Here is a 20,247-nt window from a genome sequence, read left to right as displayed (position 1 = left end):
GTTTCACTAGTTGTCTGCATATTAGAAGCCATTGCTCATCATGAAACTCTTCCCATAGACTCTCATTGGACTTGGAGATTAATTAATCATTCCTTTAACACCTTCTAGTCTTAGGTTGAATTATTCATATATTTAGCCACTCCTATCAGCTTTGCAATAGACTGTGATCCCTAACCAAGTTGTTATTACTTTCCTAGGGCATTGTTGTAGTTTTAGCTCTTCCACTTTCTAGGGCCCCATATCTCTTGTACATATTATTCATGGAGTTAAGTTCCAATTCCCAAGAGATCATACTATATGTACAGTGGAAAATGGCCCTATGACCCCATTTATCCAAACAGTCTGTCTCAGAACAACATACTAGTGTAAAGAAAAATAATTTTTATAAGAAGTCAAAACTTGATAAAACAACAAAATTGAACTGTACTGAACCTTTAAATAATCCACCCTAACTATTCCAACACAAAAATATGTAGAACTAATCCATTTATATGCCAAAACACCAAAAATACAAAAAATTGCTATTCAAATATTGTTTGCTCAGTTCGTATAATATCAAATCCACTTTCTCCAACCGAATGAAAAGGTTTAAAATGACCTTATAAAGGTTCAAAATGAACATTCCAAACTAATTTACGTGGTTGAAGATCTCTAACTAAAATTTTTCTCTTTTTGCAAGAAATTGTCAAAAAGTTGTTAATGACAACTTTTGCAAGAATGAGCAATTTTTGCAATTTTAAACATCTACTTCTCAAACTTGCTCCAATTGACACAAAACTATGCAAAAGGACTTAGATGGCCATTAAAAACCTAATAATTTCCTTAAAGCACTTACTTTCGATATTTATCCTTCAAAATCCAAAAATGCTCTATAAAGCCAAATGAGCAATTTTAGAGTAACTAGGAGCAACATTACCATGTCGGGCTCTTCCAACCTACCTATTCAAACCTTAGGGAAAAGTTAGTTCTCTTATTGATCTAGTGATGCTACTAGAATCAGTACAAGTTAAAAACATCTAAGAAGCCCTAGGTCTAGCACTAGCCTACCTAAGTGCTCTTGCACCAATAATTATAAGCACCATTTGCACAAAATACAGAAGAAATAGTTTTTGTTTGGGATTTAGCGAGATTATAATTAAATTTCTCAACTCTCTACATTCATTTTTCTTGTAATTTGAAAGGTGTAGGAATAGAAAACAAATCCAAGGCAGTGAATTCAATCCAGAGATCATTTGCATGAAAAAATAAAGGAGGAAGAAGGGTAGGGTTTCATCTTTTGCTTGTGCAGTTTTTGGGCCAATACAGGAGACATTTTGAAGAGGGTGATTGGTTTCATTTGGTGAATGGTGGAAAACAAGTAAGTTTGAGTAGTTTTAGGGTTATTGTTATGGAAATTTCATAAAATTAAATATTTTTCCTTTATTTTTGTGTAATGATTGCTTTTTTCTATAGTGGTTTTCATAAAAATGAATTATTTTTTGAGATTCTTAAATCCATTGGTGTTTTTAAGTAGTATTGGTTGTCAGAAATCATTGGGAATAACTCTATCTTTTCACTCTTTGAATAGTTTATTTAGAATTGTTTGAACATTATCATTTTTATTTAAGCGTGGGGGGATTTGAAAATTTTAGCAAGTTAGGAAAAGTTAATTAAACTTGAGTTGACAAAGCTCCTGTGTCTATTTTATGTGTATTATTTAAATTTTTTTGAGCATTGTCTTGTTTATTTAAGTGAACAGAAAAAATCTAATGTGAACTTGAAGTTGGATCGTGAATTTGTAAGTTATATATTGTATCATCATTTCCCTTGTGTCAATTTTCTATATTTTTATTGGAGTAAATTTGTGCTTTTATTAAAACTAAAAATTAATTCGAAGTCAAAAATGGTGAATCCTTTCTCTAATTTTCCAAAGTATCGAAGAAAATGCACTCATTTCTAGTGAATGAAGTATGTTTTGTCCTTCTATCAATTGTTGAAACTACTTCTAGAGAATAAGGAATCTAAGGAAGGATAGATCATATCATGTTGGATGGAAAAAATGTTAGACCTATGGCTAGGTTCCCTAGAAATAATGAAAGAAGGTGTCCAAATCTATCTAATGCCTTTAGCCCCCTTCAAAAAAAAAGTTTCAATAGAATATAATTCTTATCTGATTCATCTTCTAAATCAGACAGATGGAAAGACTCCCCAACTCAGGGACCTCCGATAACTTTGAATTGTGTCAAGGAAGAAAAGAAAATGGATTGGAACATGATATGCCTATCATAACACAATATTAATCATGTAGAAGATGTCAGATCAAGGACTTTTTGCCTAATGGAAAGGTCTCGATATGGAAGTGTGTTTTGTTGCTAACTAGCTTAATAATCTTCTAGGAAAGCATGCTAACCTAGCAATTATGAAAAATGAATTTATATATTTGGCTCATGATAGTTCAGATCTAAGAAATAATCTCCTATATGGGGAAATCCTAGTTTTGAATGATTACCCTACAAAATTTCTAGAATGGAGCCCATCTTTGATTCAAAAAAATCTAGCAAAATTTGAAGTATAATATGCAATACTTCTTCCTAATCTCATGATTGAATTTATGGTTAAACATACACTCAAAATTATAGGCCACAAATTAGAATCATATGTAGGGTTGGTAGTATTTGATATTACTTTCTCTAGTCCAATTATTATAGTTAGAATAGATGTTAATGTAGATGAATTCAAAACCCTAGATATTAGTCTAAATGGTAAAATTTTCTTTCTCAATTCAAGACTTGCCTAGGGTCTTTTTAGAGTAGAACCAAGTTTTTTAAATTCTATGACTTAAGGATCTTTTGGCAAATTCCCCAAATATTCAAATCTCCCTTAATGAGAATGTTGGGGGAGGAGATGGAGGAAGGAGAGATCAGGGACTTCTTTCCCCACCTCAAATCCTCAAATCGGTAATCATTAGTCCAAGTAATGTTGAGGAATAGTTCCATGTTAGAAATGTTTAGAATAACTGAGAGGGGGGGGGGGGGGGGGGGGGATCAATTACTCAAGGTCTATATGTACCACTTGAACTATTAAACATTAAACACACAATATTCTATTGATCCTACTTAACGTGTTGTTTCACGGTATGTATTGTAAAAATTTCATAAACTTAACTTGTATTGCATAATGAAAAAAAAAATCACAAGTAAAACATTCATAAGACATTCATCATGCAGTTTGACACAAGGATTCTATGTGGAAACCCAATTTGGGAAAAACCACTAGCAACATGTCACTCTTTTTCACTCTTTCAAAGTGAGCTCTATTATGAGCCAACCCTATTAAAGGTTTACAATACACATTTTTAAATGTGACTTGGTTAGAGGATTTAATCACCCTGTTAGGAGTGGCCTTGTAAGAGAAATTTGATCATTTGATGTAGAATGTCACCTAGTTAAAGGATTTACACATATTGTTAAGTCTTCTGGTGACTATTAGGTCAACCTTTGTTAAAAATATTTAAATAAAAACTATTTACAATGATAAGAAAGAAAATAGTAGGTTTTGATCTTTGTGATTACAACTCACTTTTTGGGTCTAATAGCAAGCCTTTCATTGTCATATATGATCTTGATCTGCTTGGACACACTTCAAGAAATTAGTCTACACTTCTCATCAACACTTTAGCCTTTTGTTTAAAATCACTTCTTAATAACAACATCACATCTTCAAGCTTTCTCCTTTAGCTTTGTATTCACACTCATGCTTGCTTTTGATCAACCTTTCTATGTATATAAACTCGCTCATACATACTGACTGGGTTCAACTAGGCTTAATTGGACACGACACTAAAAGTTTGGTTTAGTATCCCTTTCAATAGGCAATTTTTGCTTTACCATTTTCTACATCTACTGTAGATCTTAGGGTTTATGATCAACTTCAACTTGATTCAATGTATCTGTACAACTTCTTGATCATCCTCTATAAACTTCTCTAGAATCCTTCTGTTAGGTCTTTACCTAATTACCACCTTGAATTTAATGATCCAAATCATCAATATAATCTTCAAAACATTTTACATCTCCTAAGAAATCAAATGAGACATCTTGATCTTATGATTCCTTTGAATTTGATCTTTTACTGTCACTTGAAAATAACTAAATTTTGATACTCGATCAAGATTGAAATACTTTTTTAGTGTTTAAACTCTCTAGCTTGACATCAACTAACTTGCTTGATCAGCACTAGATTTTCTTGGAACTAACTATGGCTCAGTTGACACTAGCATTAATCGACACTCCTTAGTAATTTACTATTTTTCTTTGCTTGGATTAGCTACCTTGACATAAACAATTACTTTGCTTTATCAAAGTCTATCCAATCAAATATCTATTGTAACTTCCTTTTCATAACTTCAACCTTTCCTCTAGGTGCTATAGTTATGAGTAACTCTTAAATCCTCTACATTAGTCAACTAGATATGGAATTTAGATTAGGTAGAAATATGTCTCATCCATATATTTGACATCAATGACAAAACAACAATTATTCCAATTGTAAGTTTCCAACAATCTTCCTCTTTGGCATTGATGGCAACATCTCAAATATCCAAAGTACTAATAATAATCTTAGTAACCATACAATCCAAAATATTTCACTTCCATGAGTGACCACTATTCTTAGTTTGATTTTGATTCTTATCCATTCAAACTGTCAAATTCCCTCTGTCAGTTTGCTCTCTTTCATGATTCAATCTCTCCCTCTGTCATCTTACATTCTCAGTAATTTCTCCCTCTTTGACAACAATTCCAAAGACATGTAGCTATCTTAGCTTCAAAATTATGTAAATTTTGCATTTCTGGTTGATACTTGTCATCTTACTATGACTGATGTTTGTATGTTGTAGTAAAGTATTCTACCCTAGGCATGTCCCAAAGTAGAGTTGTATTGCACCACTTTTTAAAATGTGGTGTGTAGCACATGTGATGCAATGTACCTTGGATTCTTAAGTAGCCTTAGTTGGAATGACCCCTAATTTACCTCTAATATATTCATGGGCATCTTTGGGTAATAATTTTGTGAATATGTTAGTAATTTATTCCTTTGTATTCAAATATTCTAGCTTCACTTTTTTGTCTTGAACTAGTTCTCTCAAGTATAGATTGTTGTTATCATTTTTTCTCTCAAAACCAATCTTCACTAAATAGTTATGTAACATTTCATACCATGCTCTTGGTTCTTAATCCATAATGAGCTTTGTTTAGTTTACATACCATGTTACTCTTGTTTGGATCTACAAATAATTTAGGTTGTTCAATGTATACTTCTTCCTCCAGTATACAGCTTAGAAATGTAGATTTGACATCCATCTAATATACCTTGAAGTTCTTGTAAGTTGAGTATGCAAGCAAAGTTTTGACTCCTTCAAGTTTGGCCACAAGAGAAAAAATTTCTCCATAGTAGACTCCTTCTTCTTGTGCATAACCCTTGCATACCAGCCTTTCTTTGTTTCTTGTTACTTCACCATTTTCATTGAGCTTGTTCTTGAAAACCCACTTTGTCTCGATGAAATTTTTGTCTTTAGGTCATGGTACTAAGTTCCAAGTATTGTTCTTCTCAATTTAGTCAATTTCCTCATTAATAACATGTATCCAATCTTCATTATCTAAAGAATATTTTATTGATTTAGGCTCAAAATCACATACCAAGCATGTGTCACCTTTGATTTTTCTCCTTGTAATAACACTTGATTTAGCATCTCCAATTATTAGATTAGGTTTATAATGTCTTCTCACATATTTTTCTAATATAGGTAGCTTTCCTCTTGGCTCTTCTTTAGGGTCATTTGGAAAAATAATCCCAGGTTTTTTTCCTCTTGTTTGCATAGATTCTAGTTCAGGTGTTGAATGCTCAACATTTACTATCTGATGGTTGGGATTTACTGTCTGTGACTCAACATCTACAATACGTTGCTCAACACCCACTCTCTTCTACTCAACAATTTCTATTTCTAGCCCATCATTTCCTATTTGATGGGAGCTAGCATCTTGATTTGTTTGTTCATTTTGAGTGTTGGGAGAATCATCATCCACATAAATGAATGTACTATAGTCTTCAAGTTATTCATTACATGAAGCATCACCTTTTTTTTCAAGCTCATCAATTCTCACATTTTCACTTTCTACAACTTTGTTAGTTTTAGAATTTAAACACTTATAAAATTTTCTTTTTGTAGAATAACCTAGGAATATGCCTTTGTCACTTTTTGCATGTAATTTTCAATCTCTATTATCTTTCAATATTTAACATGGGGAGAATAACCATACCATAGTTCATAAGGTCTAGCATTTGTACCTTTCTTAACTTGAACTCTATTCAAGGTATAGACAACAATACTAACTACTTCTCTCCAATATTTATGCGATACACCTTTCTCCATCATTAGTTTTCTAGATTAGATATCCCATTTTGAGGAGGGGTCCTTGGTCCTAACATCTATCTTTTGATTCCTTTGTCATCATAGAATGTGTTGAAATCATGTGAAATGAATTCACCACCTCTATCAGATCTCATACACTTCAGACTCTTCCATGTTTCCTTTTCAACTCTAGCTAAATACCACTTGAATACCTCAAAGGTATCATATTTAACTTTAAGAAAAATTAAACTCATCATTCTAGAGTATTCATCCACAAATAGAATGAAATATTGATCTCTGTAGTAACTTTTAACACCAATGGGTATACATAGGTTAGTTTGAACCTATTCAAAAATATCACACATAGTATATGCTTTACTCTTAAAAATAGACTTTTTCATCTTTCCTAATTGAAATTATTTACACATAGCATTGGTAGGCTTCTTTCGTTTAGGCAATCCTCTTACTTTCTTCATCTTACTAATATTCAATAGATTGTCAAAATTCACACCATATAATCTTTTGTGCCATAACCAAACATCTCGTTATTGTGCAAACATGCAGGTCTCTTCTAATAGGTCTAGATAGAATAAGTTACCTCTTGTCTTCTCACCAGTCCCAATTAGCTTAGTATCATTATCATGTATCTTGGCCTTCCTATTGTGAAATTTAACTCTGTAACCTAATTTTTTCAGCTATGAAACACTCAACAAATTGTAATTAAGTCCTTCAATCTAGTAAAATTTTTCACATGTTATCTTGTCAATTAGTTGAATAGTGCCTTTACCTTTTATATCACATGGAATATCATTACCAAATTTAATGCATCCTCCATTGTATGGACCAATATTTTCAAATTTGTCTTTATCACCAATCATATGATTGGAACATCCATTATCAAATATCCATCTATCACTTTTGTTCACATAAGAATTAATGCAATTTTCTCATCTTCACCAGAACCTTCTTTCATAGAAATATAGACAACTTCAACATTATTAGTCTTTTATTCAATAATGTAACAATATTTCTTACCTTTTTCATCCTTTCTTCTTCTGTAATCTTTGTCATGTCTTCTTCCTTTGCACTTTCTTTCATTCTTTTCATCCTTATCTTCTTTGTTAGGACATTTAGTAGCAATATGACCAACTTTGTTACATGAAAAAATGATAGGTAATTTACCTTTGTATTTATCTCTTCCTTTTTGAAACCTTTTTGCAATGAGGGCTTCAAATTCATCAGTCTCATCATCAGAACTATCACTTTCACTCTCCACATGTTTTCCTTTCTTCTTAGTAAGAATCAGTTGTGATTTGAAATTAGATTCAATGGTAGTAGGTGTGTAGTTATCAAAATTAGACATCTAAAAAGAAGTCTACCAACTACACCTTCTAAGGTCAAGTTGTTACTTGGTGTGCATCTTAGTTCTTGAATTACAGAGACTCTAATGGCATATGTATGGAGTAGAGTCCCCAATACCTTTCTTATCACTATTTCATCTTCAATTGTTCCATTTTCTCCTAGAATAGAATTAACAATATCTTTAACTCTTGTGCAATATTGTACTTTGTTCTCACCTTCCATCATTCTCATATCATCAAATTTACCTCTCAAGCTTTCTGCTTTGGCTCTTAGAACATTGTCATCACCTCCATATATGGTCTTCAGTCTGTCCCACATATTCTTTACTTTATCACAATCTTTTAGGTCATCAAACTCAGCATAGCTTAGGGCTAAGGCAATCTTCAACATTGCTTGGTTGTGATCTAACTTATGTCTCAATTCTTCAGTAGTCAGAGGAATAGTTGTTACCTCTACATATTCATTGCTTAAAAAATTTACAGCAACATCACTGATACTAGATATGTACAGCTTCTTCAGGGTGTTCCACGTAGGAAAGTTCTCCTTATTCAGCTTGAGTACATCTCTCTTGTTTTTCATGATCTTTAGCTTTGAGTACCTTCAAATTTTTCTCTATAAGCACTTAGATCTGATACTAATTTTTATGTGTTTATAATAACTAAGGTGGGGGTGGTGGTGGTGTGGGGTGAATTAATTACTCAAGGTCTATATCTACCACTTGAACTATTAAACATTAAACACATCAATGTTCTATTGATCATGCTTTATTTTTTGTTGCTTGGTCTATACTATAAAACTATCATAGACTTAACTTGTATTGCATAATGAAAAACATGATCACAGGTAAAACATGCATAATACATTCATCATAGTTTGACACAAGGATTTTACATTGAAACTCAATTTGGGAAAAACCACTAGCAACATGTCACTCTTTTTCACTCTTTCAAAATGAGCTCTATTAGGATCCAACCCTATTAAATTTTTACAATACACATTGTTAAATGTGACCTGGTCAAAGGATTTAATCATCATGTTAGAAGTGGCCTTGTAAGAGGACTTTGATCATTCCATGTAGAATGTCACCTAGTTAAAGGATTTACAAAGACTATTAATTCTTCCAATGACTATTAGGTCAACCTTTGTTAAAAGGTCTAAATATAAATTCTTTATAATTACAAGAAATAAAATAGTAGATTTTGATCTGTGTGATTACAAATTATGTTTTCTAGTTAATATTTATGTTTAGTCCTTACGCCAGTTCACTCATAAGACTTTCATTATCATCTCTGATCCTTATATGCTTGGACATCCTTCAAGATATTATTCTACACTTCTCATCAACACTTAATCCTTCTACTCAAAATGACTTATCAATAATAGCATCACATCTACAAGATTTCTCCTTTAGCTTCACATTCACACTCTTGTGTACTTCTAATCAATCTTGCTTTGTATATGAACTCAGTCATACATAGTGGTTGGGCTTGGCTAGGCTTGATTGGACATGACACTAAAAGTTTAGTTCAATATTCCTTTAAATAGGCAATTTGTGCTTTATCATTTTCTATATCTATCATAGATCTTAGGGTTTATGGTCAACTTCAACCCAATTCAATGTATCTATACAACTTCTTGATCATCCTCTAGAAACTTCTCTAGAATACTTTTCTTAGTTCTTTACCTAATCACCACCTTGAATTTAATGATCTAACTCATCATTCTAATCTTCAACGCATTTTACATCTCTCAAAAATCAATTGAGTTGGCTTGATCTTACAATTCCTTTCAATTTTATCTTTTACTATCACTTGAAAATCACTAAATTATGATACTCGGTCAATACTGAAATACTTCATCTCTATTTAAGATTTCTAGCTTGGCATCAACTAACTTTCTCGATCGATGCTAGTGCTTGGTCAACACTACATTTTCTCAATACTAACTATGGCTTGGTTGACACTAGCATTACTCGATACCCCTTAGTAATTTACTAGTTTTCTTGGCTTGTCTTAGCTTCCTTGACATAAACAATTACTTTTCTTTATCAAATTCCATCTTATCAAATATCCATGTAACTTCCTTTTCATAACTTCAAACTTTCCTCTAGGTGATATAGTTATGAGTAACTCTCAAATCCTCTTCACCAATCAACTAGATATGACATTTAGATTAGGTAGCAATATTTCTTATCCATAGATTTAACATCAATGACAAAAAAGCAATTGTTCCAATTATAAATTTCAATTATTCTCTCCACAAAAGACTAGTCTTCAAGTTAGTTCTTCCAAGGAAATTTGATTTGGTTAGGAAGTAGAGGAAGAGAAGGTTTTCTCCACTAATCCAACACAAATAGAAGAAAATCCAAGTAAAACCCTAGAAAAAAAGGAAGCCAAAGTCAATATGTTAATAGAGGCTCTAAACAATATGGTAGTGAAAAATCTAATGAATCAGTTTTTGGATGAGATTTGCAATGAGGAGGAGGTGAAGTTGTAGAAATCTCTTTTACTCTTTAAAATTATGGAAGTTAACTTTAGGTAAGAGGAAACAATATCTATTGGTGATAAGGAAATAATAGATTTTGAGATCAATGAGGATATAATAGAAGATAACTTAGGATCTTTAGGTTTAGGATATTCCCTCCCAAGCAAAGGAACTCTAGATTGCACAAAATTCGTGAATAAGGGAGGTCAAAAATCCTTGTAAGAGTTGAGATCTAAAGATGGGGTAGCTAAATGTTAACTTACCAACATTATTTATGGAGGGAAGGGGGAGAGCCTTCCTACAAAGGAATGAATATCATTAAATGGAATGTTAGGGGCCTCAATGCCCCTAACAAGAAGTGACTCCTAAAGCATTGCATCCCTAACACTAAGGTTAACATGATTATGCTTCAAGAAACTAAAATAAATAACAACGAGATGGGTAAATTTAAGAGTCTCTAGGTCAGAGGGAGGTAAGAGAATCCCACCAAAAGGAGATTTAGGTAGGATTTCTTTATTATGGTATCCAAGGAATGTCTCTATCTCCTCATAATTTCATAGGAATTGGATTTTGTGAGTTAGTAAAGGGTATAAGATCTAATTTTTGTTGTAACATTTTTAATGTCTATGGTCCAATCAATAATAGAGATAAGTCTAGGCTATGGATGGAACTAGAACAAAGTCTCTATGCAGAATAGGATGGTATATCCATTCTTGGAGGGGATTTTAATTCAATCCTTTGTCCCTCAGAGAAATGAGGTGGCACAAATTCTCTCTTTGGCATCAAAGGAGTTTAGAGATTGGGTTAATGGGCTAGGTTTCATGGAAATAACATGTTCAAATAATACCTTTACTTGGAATAATAAAAGAAAAAAAATTAATAATATTGCAGAAATGTTAGATAGGTTCCTTATTTATTGTGGCTTATCTTATTTCTCTATTTCATTCCACTTTGAAGTAAAACAAATATTAGGATCAAACCAATATCCTATCAAGCTAAAGGTTATAGAGGACAAATGAACCAATAATATCCCTTTCAAATTTGAGAAAATGTAGCTTAAGGATGAAATTTGTCTTAAACTAATTAAACAATGGTGGGAAAAATAGAGGTTGCAAGCTCCAAATTGTTCAAAGTGGTTAGTAAGATGAAGGTAATCAAGAGAAATTAAAGGAGTGGAAGTTAAAATTCTTTAGGAAGGTCTTTGAGGATAAGTTAACTTTGAAGGAAAAACTAGTATCCCTTAATAATGAAGTTATGGAGCATGGAATGGGTGAAACTTAGTACTTGGAAGAAAAAAATCTTATGCAAATATATGAAGAAGTTCATGTGAAAGAGAAAGAGGTGTGGTTAGAGGGAGGGGACATCTAAGTTTTTTCATAACAATTCCAAACAAAGAAAGCCAATCAATTGAATCACATCTATTAGAGGGAGGGATGGAAACACAAATAATTATCCTAAGGAGATAATCTTGGAGGTAATCTCTTACTTCAAAGATATCTACAATATTGAGATTATTTCAAATCTATTTTCCTAGCAAAATGTTCTTTCCAACATCCCAAAAGTAGTATCCAAGGAAGAAAGCAATCTTCTTCTGCAAAATACATCTAAGTCAGAAGTTGAGTCATCTCTTAAACAAATGCATCTAGATAAATCATTGAGACTAGACAGGTTCCTTGCCTTCTTCTTTTATAAATGTTGGAACTTCATTGGGGATGATATTACTAAGGCTCTGGAAGGAGTTAAGAATTTAGGAAAATTGCTTCGTAAAGTTAATAATACTTTTATTGCCTTTATTACTAAAAAGGAAAAAAATGACTTCAAACATATTTCTCTATGCAATACTCTTAATAAGTTGTTTACCAAGATTTTGGCCTCTAGGCTCCAAAGTCTAACCTCATTAGCAAAGAGAAAAAAGGTATATATATATATATATACTATTTTTTTTTTTTTGAATAATAGATCCCCCAGTATGCTCATTAAGTTAGATATTAGTAAGGCATATGATAGAGTAGATTGGCATTTTTTATGTAAATATCTAGAAAACATATGGCATCTCAAAATAACAGATAGAATCAATCTTTGAATGTATCTCAACCTTGAAAATGACTATTCTAGTAAATAGAACCCCAGTAGGTTTTTTTAGTATTTCCTTGGGATTCAGACAAAAAGACCCAATCTCTCCATTCTGCTTTATTCTAATGGAAGATATGTTATGAAGTGTGATCTCCCATGCTAGATCCCTAGGATAAATTAAAGGTATTACCATAACTAGTGACTAGGTTCCTATTACTCATCGACATTTTGTAGATGATACCATGTTATATGTTGAAATCTTGATAAAGGAGGCTTTAGCTCTTAAAAGTATCTTGAATAAATGTACTAAAACATTAGGGAAGGTGATTAATAAAGACAAATTGGACATCTTATTTAATACTAATCCTAACATAGAGCAACTAATATGTGATATCCTTAATTTTTAAAAGGGTACTTTGTCCTTTAATCATTTAGGTCTTCCTCTAAACTTTGATCATACTATATCAAATCTTTGGGATCCTCTCATAGAGAAACTAAAAGTGAGACAGGTTGGTTGGAAAGGCAAGTGGTTATCCTCAATAGGCAGGAAGACCATGGTTTCTTTAGTGTTTATAGCTCAACCTATTTATCAACTCTCCTATATGGATCTTCCTAGTAATTAACTAAGTGACATTAATGGTTATCTTAGGTCCTTTTTCTAGCAAGGAATTGCAAAGAAAAGAAAAATTTCTCTCCTCTCTTGGGACCAAGTCTATAGAACAAAAGAACTAGGAGGGGCGAGAATAAAAAATATCAAACTTTTAGGGAAAGCTTTAGGAGAAAGGTTATTTTGGTGAATCATCATATTCCTCAACCTAAAATGGGTCAAGATACTCACTCATAAATACCTTTCATTCCCAGATTTGGTTAATTTTTTTAGAGAGACTAATCCTCCTAAGGGATCAAGGTTATGGAATTCATGTTGAAAAGAAAACATATTATAGATGATAATTTGTCATGGAATCTAGGGGATGGTAGGGATGCCCTATTATGGACTAACTCATGGGAGGATATAAGGTCCTTGATCTTTATCCTTCCCTCCTCCTATTAAAATCCTATTTGTAATGAAAATGGGGATCTAATGTTAGGAATTGTGTCACTTTTGAGGACAATAGGTTGAACTTGAAATTAAAAGATTTAGATTCTGAGGACATTCCACTAGAAGATAAAAATCTCCTCTAAGCAATTCTTCATTCAAGGAAAAATGCCTTCAGAGGAGAGAAGGATGCCTTCATTTGGGATAGTAGTGATAATGGAGAGTACACTTCTAAATGAGGTTATAGGTATTTATAATCACTTCAAGGTTTTTTGTAAAAGAATTCTTCCTCTTAGATTTTGTTTGGATAATCTTTTCTTGTTGGAAGATTGGTTTGATGATGATATGTTACATTCATGAGTGAGTTTGTCATTAATGTCAACATAGCATGTTTAATGTCTTCTATGGTATTTGATTGAAGAGTAGTGGAAAGATTAAGTTCATATAGACAACTAGTTGAGCATGATAACCACCCGAGGTTATGGGAGATACTTCTAAGTGTTGGAATATTCAAATGGGAAGAGTACTTTTGAGAGGGGGGTTGAATCATAAGTAACTAACTTTTATCCTTTTAAATCCTTTAAAACACTTAGCTGAAAATAAATTACATGCATGTAAACATATCAAATAACCATAAAATGAACACATGCAAGTAAACACATGACACCAGAAACCCTCCAAAATGAGAAGGTAAAATTGGGGTGGGGATGATACCCACAATATTACTGCAGCAATAATTGTTTGACCACTTCTGATGGTCTTCCCTATGAAAGGCCTGCCCTATTAAAGGCTTTACACTGTGTCAATAATGACTTGGTTAAAGGATTCAAAACACTTTACATGAAGTGTCACCCTATTAAAGGATTTAATCACCTCTTCAAAGGATCTACAAAATAGTTGTTAAGCTAACCTATCATCATAGGATTTTCACTATCTAATACAATTGCTAGAGAGTATTAGAAATCTTTGACCTAATTGCTTACAATCTTTAATTGTTGATTTTAGGCACTTGATCTGCTCATTCTGATATGATCCTTTCTTGATCTGATATCTGTTTATAGCCCTTGTTCTATTTTGATCAACTAGATATGTAATTGTTGTACTGTTCCTCTAAGTCTTTCACACTTCCCATTGAATTTTTCTATAGTTTACCCATACTCTACTCTCATCCACACATGAAAATGGGGTTTTCATCCTCCTTTTAAAGGTTATGAAGACTTAGGGTTAGGTATGGATCTATGATCCATATTGAATCTTTAATTCCTACTCATTCCTTGCACTTTTCTCATTGGTTGCATGCCTTCTCCATTTTTCGTATTGGTTGCATGTTGATTGCATAGAAAATATAAAAGATTCATTCTTATCCTTATTATCCTTTGAGATCCTTCTCTGTTAGCTCAAAAAAAGTTTACATCTAAGTTTGTGAAGGCACAAACTCATAAGTTGATTTTATCTTACTCAGCACATACTGGATTACTGATGCTTGACACATGTATAATTCTACTTTTCTCAACACCTATAGCATTTTGGCTTGCTTGACATCAATTGTGACTTGGCACCTATATATCACTCGGCTCATAAGGTTCACTTGGCACTTGAAGCCACTCGACACTTGATCTTCACTTGACATTTAAAGATTGCTTGACACATGAAGATCACTCGACACCTATTGGAATTCTAGTTTGACACTTACTGTAGCTTGGCATATATAGTGTACTCAACTTCTATATGAAAAGTGGTTAAGTGTGTTGACACTCAAATGTCAAAACCAAACTGAGACCAACAATCTCCCCCTTTGACATGAGTATCAAAAACACTTAACTAGACATTATTCATCTGACCTTATGAGTACCCCATCCAATCTTATAACTCCCCCTGAGCTGATTGTTCCATTTCATTATTGAAACTAAAATTTGTGTGCTAATGTATCTTACTCTTTATCTTTGCCCTATTTTTGTTTCATGTGCCTGCTTGCTGAGCTGTTTTGTCTGCACTTGCAGGTTTTATTAATATCTCTCCCAAAACATTATTTCTCCCCCACATTATTTGCACATTATGTCTTATCTCCCCTTTTTGGCTATCTGCAATCTTTTCCCTTTTGTTCTCCAAAAGAATGAATGAAAGACTGTAATCACTAGAATACTTAGTATTCTCCTCCCTAGTTATATTTCCCTCTTTATTTTCTATCGCCCCCTTTTTGATACTTATTTCAAAGGGTGCTATGGAGTAATACCATATTTTGCCAAAAATGTGTTGTTTGCCTCCATTATCATCTTGAGAGCTGCATCCCAATTCTCCAAAGCAATTTCTAGTGACTTATGCTAGATGGCAGTCTCTACAGCAAGATGTACAAGCCCATCAAGTGTAGAAATATTAGGATCTTTCTTTAGAACATTCTCTGCATAGGCTTTCTCTTTGTGGAGGACCTCCAAATGTGGGGTAATGGAGGACTATATCTACATCAATTTGGCCTTTATATTGGCCTCTTCACTTGCTAGTGTAGTTAATTCTCTTTGAGTGTGAAGTAATTGAGAAAAATGCTTCTCACTTTGAGCTAGATCTTTTGGTAGCTGCATGCTAGAAATCTTTAGATTTCTCTCCAAGCTCATGATCCTTTGGCCTGTCTCTTGTGTGAAATTGGAAAAATCACATAGCTTGTTGTACAATGAGAGGATATTCTCAAGTATAGTTTTGACCTTTTCAATGTTCTTTCCCAATTCAACTTGTTGAAGTGATATGGTACTAGATATTTTATCATTTACTTTTCCTTGAAACTTCCTTTCAAACCATTCCATGAGTTTCACATTGGTCTCTTGTCTTCACTTGTCACTTGGTCAATAATATCTAACAATTGTTCCATTATAGGATTTGACTCACTAGTGACTGCAAGTTGAAGGCATCCATAAATATGTCCTTAATCTCATGTAGTGCTTGCTTATGTTTATACTCTTATCTGAGTATTTCTTGTCTTCTCCTTCTATTTAATGCATCCCGCATCTCTATAATATGCTCAATGGTGATAGTCTTTGAGTCATAAGAAGGTATTACTATCTCTTCATCTAGCTCAGGGTCTCCATAGTGAAGTACCCTAGTCACCTTGGTTGAGCTCAAGTCTATTGTTGATATTTGAAAAGGTATGGCTTCAATGCTTATATTCTGAAGAGTTTTTGTAGGAGTGCCTATTTTTGGTAATTCTACCAATATTTGTATTGCAACCTGCTCCTCTTCTTTTGATTTATCCTCCTTTTCCTCATTAGACTTTCCTTGATCAATGACAATTACTTCGGGTGTACCTTGGAGTTGTACTATAGGATCAGATGTATCAATCTATCCTATTGGCCCTGTTGTTGTATCCTTCCCTTTTTCTACACTAAGATTTTGAATGGTGTTACCTGCTCTTGATGTGTCAACTATTGCAATTGTTGGAGATGGTGGTGGAAGCATTAAAATTTGAGTACTGGTAGTCATAAAGACAGAAGGTGGTTCTTGTGGATTCACCTTGTCTCTTGAAGAGTTAGCTATCACCTTTTGTAGCTCATCTACACAGACCAATAAAAGATTGATGCATAACCTAGCTTGTTGTGTTGATTGGTCAAGGATCTTGGAGAGATCCTTTGCAGTTAGGGGATTGATGTTCTGACATGATTTTTCAGTAACATCCTTGATAGTTATTATGTCTATAGGTGTGATGGTTACATGAGGAGGGCTAGGAGGTGGCATTTGTGTGTCTTGCACACTTTGTTCTTCTTGTTGCTATTACTCAGTTGTTGCCATTACATCTCCCTTTTGTGTTTCCTCCTCTCCTTTTTCCTTATCCTCTTCCTCTTTCTTCTCTTCTTCTCCTTTCTTTTCTTCATGTCCTTTCTTCTCTTCTTCTCCTTTTGTTGTTTTCTCCTCTTCTGCCTTCTCTTCTATTTTCTTTTCCTCCTCTACTGCTTTGGCTTCCTTTTCCTTCTCACTGGCTTTAGCCTTATTTACTTCTTCATCCTTGTCATTAGTCAATTTTTATATTGAATTCCACAACTTTGTGGACTTATTCACTACATCTTCAATTTTATTTTGTAGAATACTAGAGGCTCTATATTTTGGCACAAATTTGCCACCATGTTTCTTAGTAGCCTTAGTAATTTGACCTCTTCTTAGATCAGACATCACTTGTGCCAGTGTTGATTCTTTGATTTCCTTCTCCATCTTGAGACAATAGTGCCATTTGTTTTCAATGATCTCATATAATTCCCTAGGCATGTTATTGTCTAACTCTAGAGGTGTGTTCTTAAACTCTACCATCATGGCATACACTGATTCCTCTATCTTGTTTTGGTCCTCTCTACTTAACTTATTAAAATCAACACTTTTCAAATCAGTAAAATCTGCATTTTTCCTAACATTATCACAAATTTTATCTATGGCTGATTTGGGAGGATGACTTACCACTCTGAATTATTTGATATCCTCTGATTTGGTCTTCTCCTCCTCATCAGAATCTAGTTGTGCTACATACTTTCTTCTTTTCTTTTGCACTTCACCAATCTATTCAGTGGCGTTCTTTTTCTCTTTTGTTTCCTCCTTGGCCTTTTGTGTAGATGCCTTTGTGGTAGCTCTTGTTGTAGGTGTATTTTCTTTGGCTTGTGTAGGCCTAGTTACCTTCTTGATTTTGGGCTGAGTTGGAGGTTGAGTTTGAGCCTTTCTCTTTTTTGACTCAGCTTGTGTAGGTGCTTCCTCGACATCTTCCTCCTTATCTTCTCCTAAGCCCTAGGTCAAATCCATAGGGCCTTGCCCTTTTTGTTCTTCTTCACTCTTACCTTCTTCTTCTTCTTCCTCTTTAGCACCTATTACCCCTTCAATTTCTAGACCAAAATTCTTCTTTATCTTCTTCACTAGTTTATCCTTCTTCTTTAACACGGAGATTATTTTTAGTTCCATATCTACCTGGGAACACACAACATCATACATTCCAAAGTGAGGTGCCTCCTTATCAATTTCTTCTGCAAGCAATGCAATGATTGTTGCTAATGCTTCATCCACATCTAGTTCATAACCTAATGGCCTTAGCCATCTCACCCTTGGAACTACTGCTTGAATGTAGGTGTAATCAATATCAACTAAGAAGTAGATGTTATTGATGTGTTGTTCCACTAAGGAAACTAGTATTCTCACTCTTTGTTTCATGGGTTTCTTGAAATCCTCAAAATAGCTTGTCATTTGAGGGAAAATTCTAGCAAGAAGAAGCAGCAGCAGTGGAAGCAGAAATCATAATCTGAGCCACAACAATCCTCCTCACAGCAAGGTAATTCTTCTTTGAAAAAGAAGGAAAGTAATGAAAATAAGGACAAAATTTTTTGTGCATATTGCAAAAAGCCAAATCATGATGAGCATCATTGCAAGAATAAAAGAATTGATGAGTTAGAGAATCTACTCAGAAAGAACAAAATTCAAGTGCCAGGTACTTCCAAGGATTCAACTCCAACCTCTTCAAAGGGAAAAGAGAAAGGACTTATGGAAAAAACAATTTCTTCTTCAAAATGGATACTTGACTCAGGTGCCTCCTACCATATGGGTTCTTCAAAGAAAGAATTTTCTTCATTTAACCAGTCACAGGTACCACACATCTTCGATGGAGATGATACTAAAATGAAAGTTGAAGGGAAAGGACATGTGAAAATGGAAAATGGGGAATTCAAAGATTTTCTCTACATTCCAAACCTTATCTCCAATCTCCTATCAGTTTTCCAAATTACTCACCTTGGAGATGGTCATAAAGTTGAGTTCCTTCCAAATTCAATGATGGTACACACTCTAAAAGATGATTCATTGGTTGCAATGGGGAAAGTCAATCATGACAAGAGGCTTTATTCCTTCTCCCACTTTGTGCCTAAGTCTCCTTCTGAAGCCTTGTTGACTCACTTTACTTCACAAACCACATTATGGCATGAGTGGTTTGATCATCTTGCCTTCTACCATATTTAGCAACTTTACTCTAAACACATGGTCAAAGGTCTACCTAATATCAACTTTTCTAAGGGTGACTGTTCCTCATGTTCAATAGATATGCATCTTGAGGAGAAGTATGATAAAGGGAAGCCTTCAAGAGCACCAGTTGTTCTCTAGTTGGTTCACATGGTTTTAGCATGTCCTTTTGTAGTGACTTCAGTCAACCAAGGCTACTACATCCTTACTTTTGTTGATGACTTTTCACAATTCACATGGGTCTACTTCCTTCATCACAAGAGTGAAGTGTTTTGTAAGCTTCAAGCCTTCAAGACTCATGTTGAACAAAAATTAAGGAAATCCATCAAGGTTCTATGGGTGGACAATGAGAATAGATATGTAGACAGAAGACTTGGAGACTTTTGCAAACATGAGGGAATTGATCTTCAAAATCCACCAATATTCAATCCACACAAGATAGATGTTCGAACACTAAGGATTAGGACTCTCAAATCCATGGAAAATTTCATGATAAAAGCCAAGTCTCTTGATCCAACACTTGAAGTTGAAGCCATTAGTAGTGCTACTCACATACTTAATAGGTCTCCTCATAATGCCCTAGATGGGAAGACTCCTTTTGAGGCATGGTGCGGCAGAAAACTAGTTGTGAGTCACTTCAAAGTCTTCGATTATCTAGCATGGGCAAACCTATTTTCCCAAAGATGCAAGGCACTAGCACCTAAGCCTTGTACTTTCATCAAATATGAAGACAATGTTTAGGCTTATAGACTTATGGATCTAGAGACTCATGAGATTTTTGTGGAGAAGAATGTTCACTTTGAGGAAAGTTCACCTAGCTTATCCTCTAATCCTCTCTACACTTCATACACTATGGAAACTGATAGTGAAACCAATGATAATGCTTCCACAGATTCAGACACATGGGGTTCTATCAATAGTTGTAGCGAGAGGTCAT

Source organism: Cupressus sempervirens, chromosome 10, assembly GCF_028749045.1.
Source record: "Cupressus sempervirens isolate cs-2001-9-10 chromosome 10, ASM2874904v1, whole genome shotgun sequence".
In the NCBI taxonomy this organism is placed as follows: domain Eukaryota; kingdom Viridiplantae; phylum Streptophyta; class Pinopsida; order Cupressales; family Cupressaceae; genus Cupressus; species Cupressus sempervirens.
Note: the sequence above shows the minus strand (reverse complement) of the source record.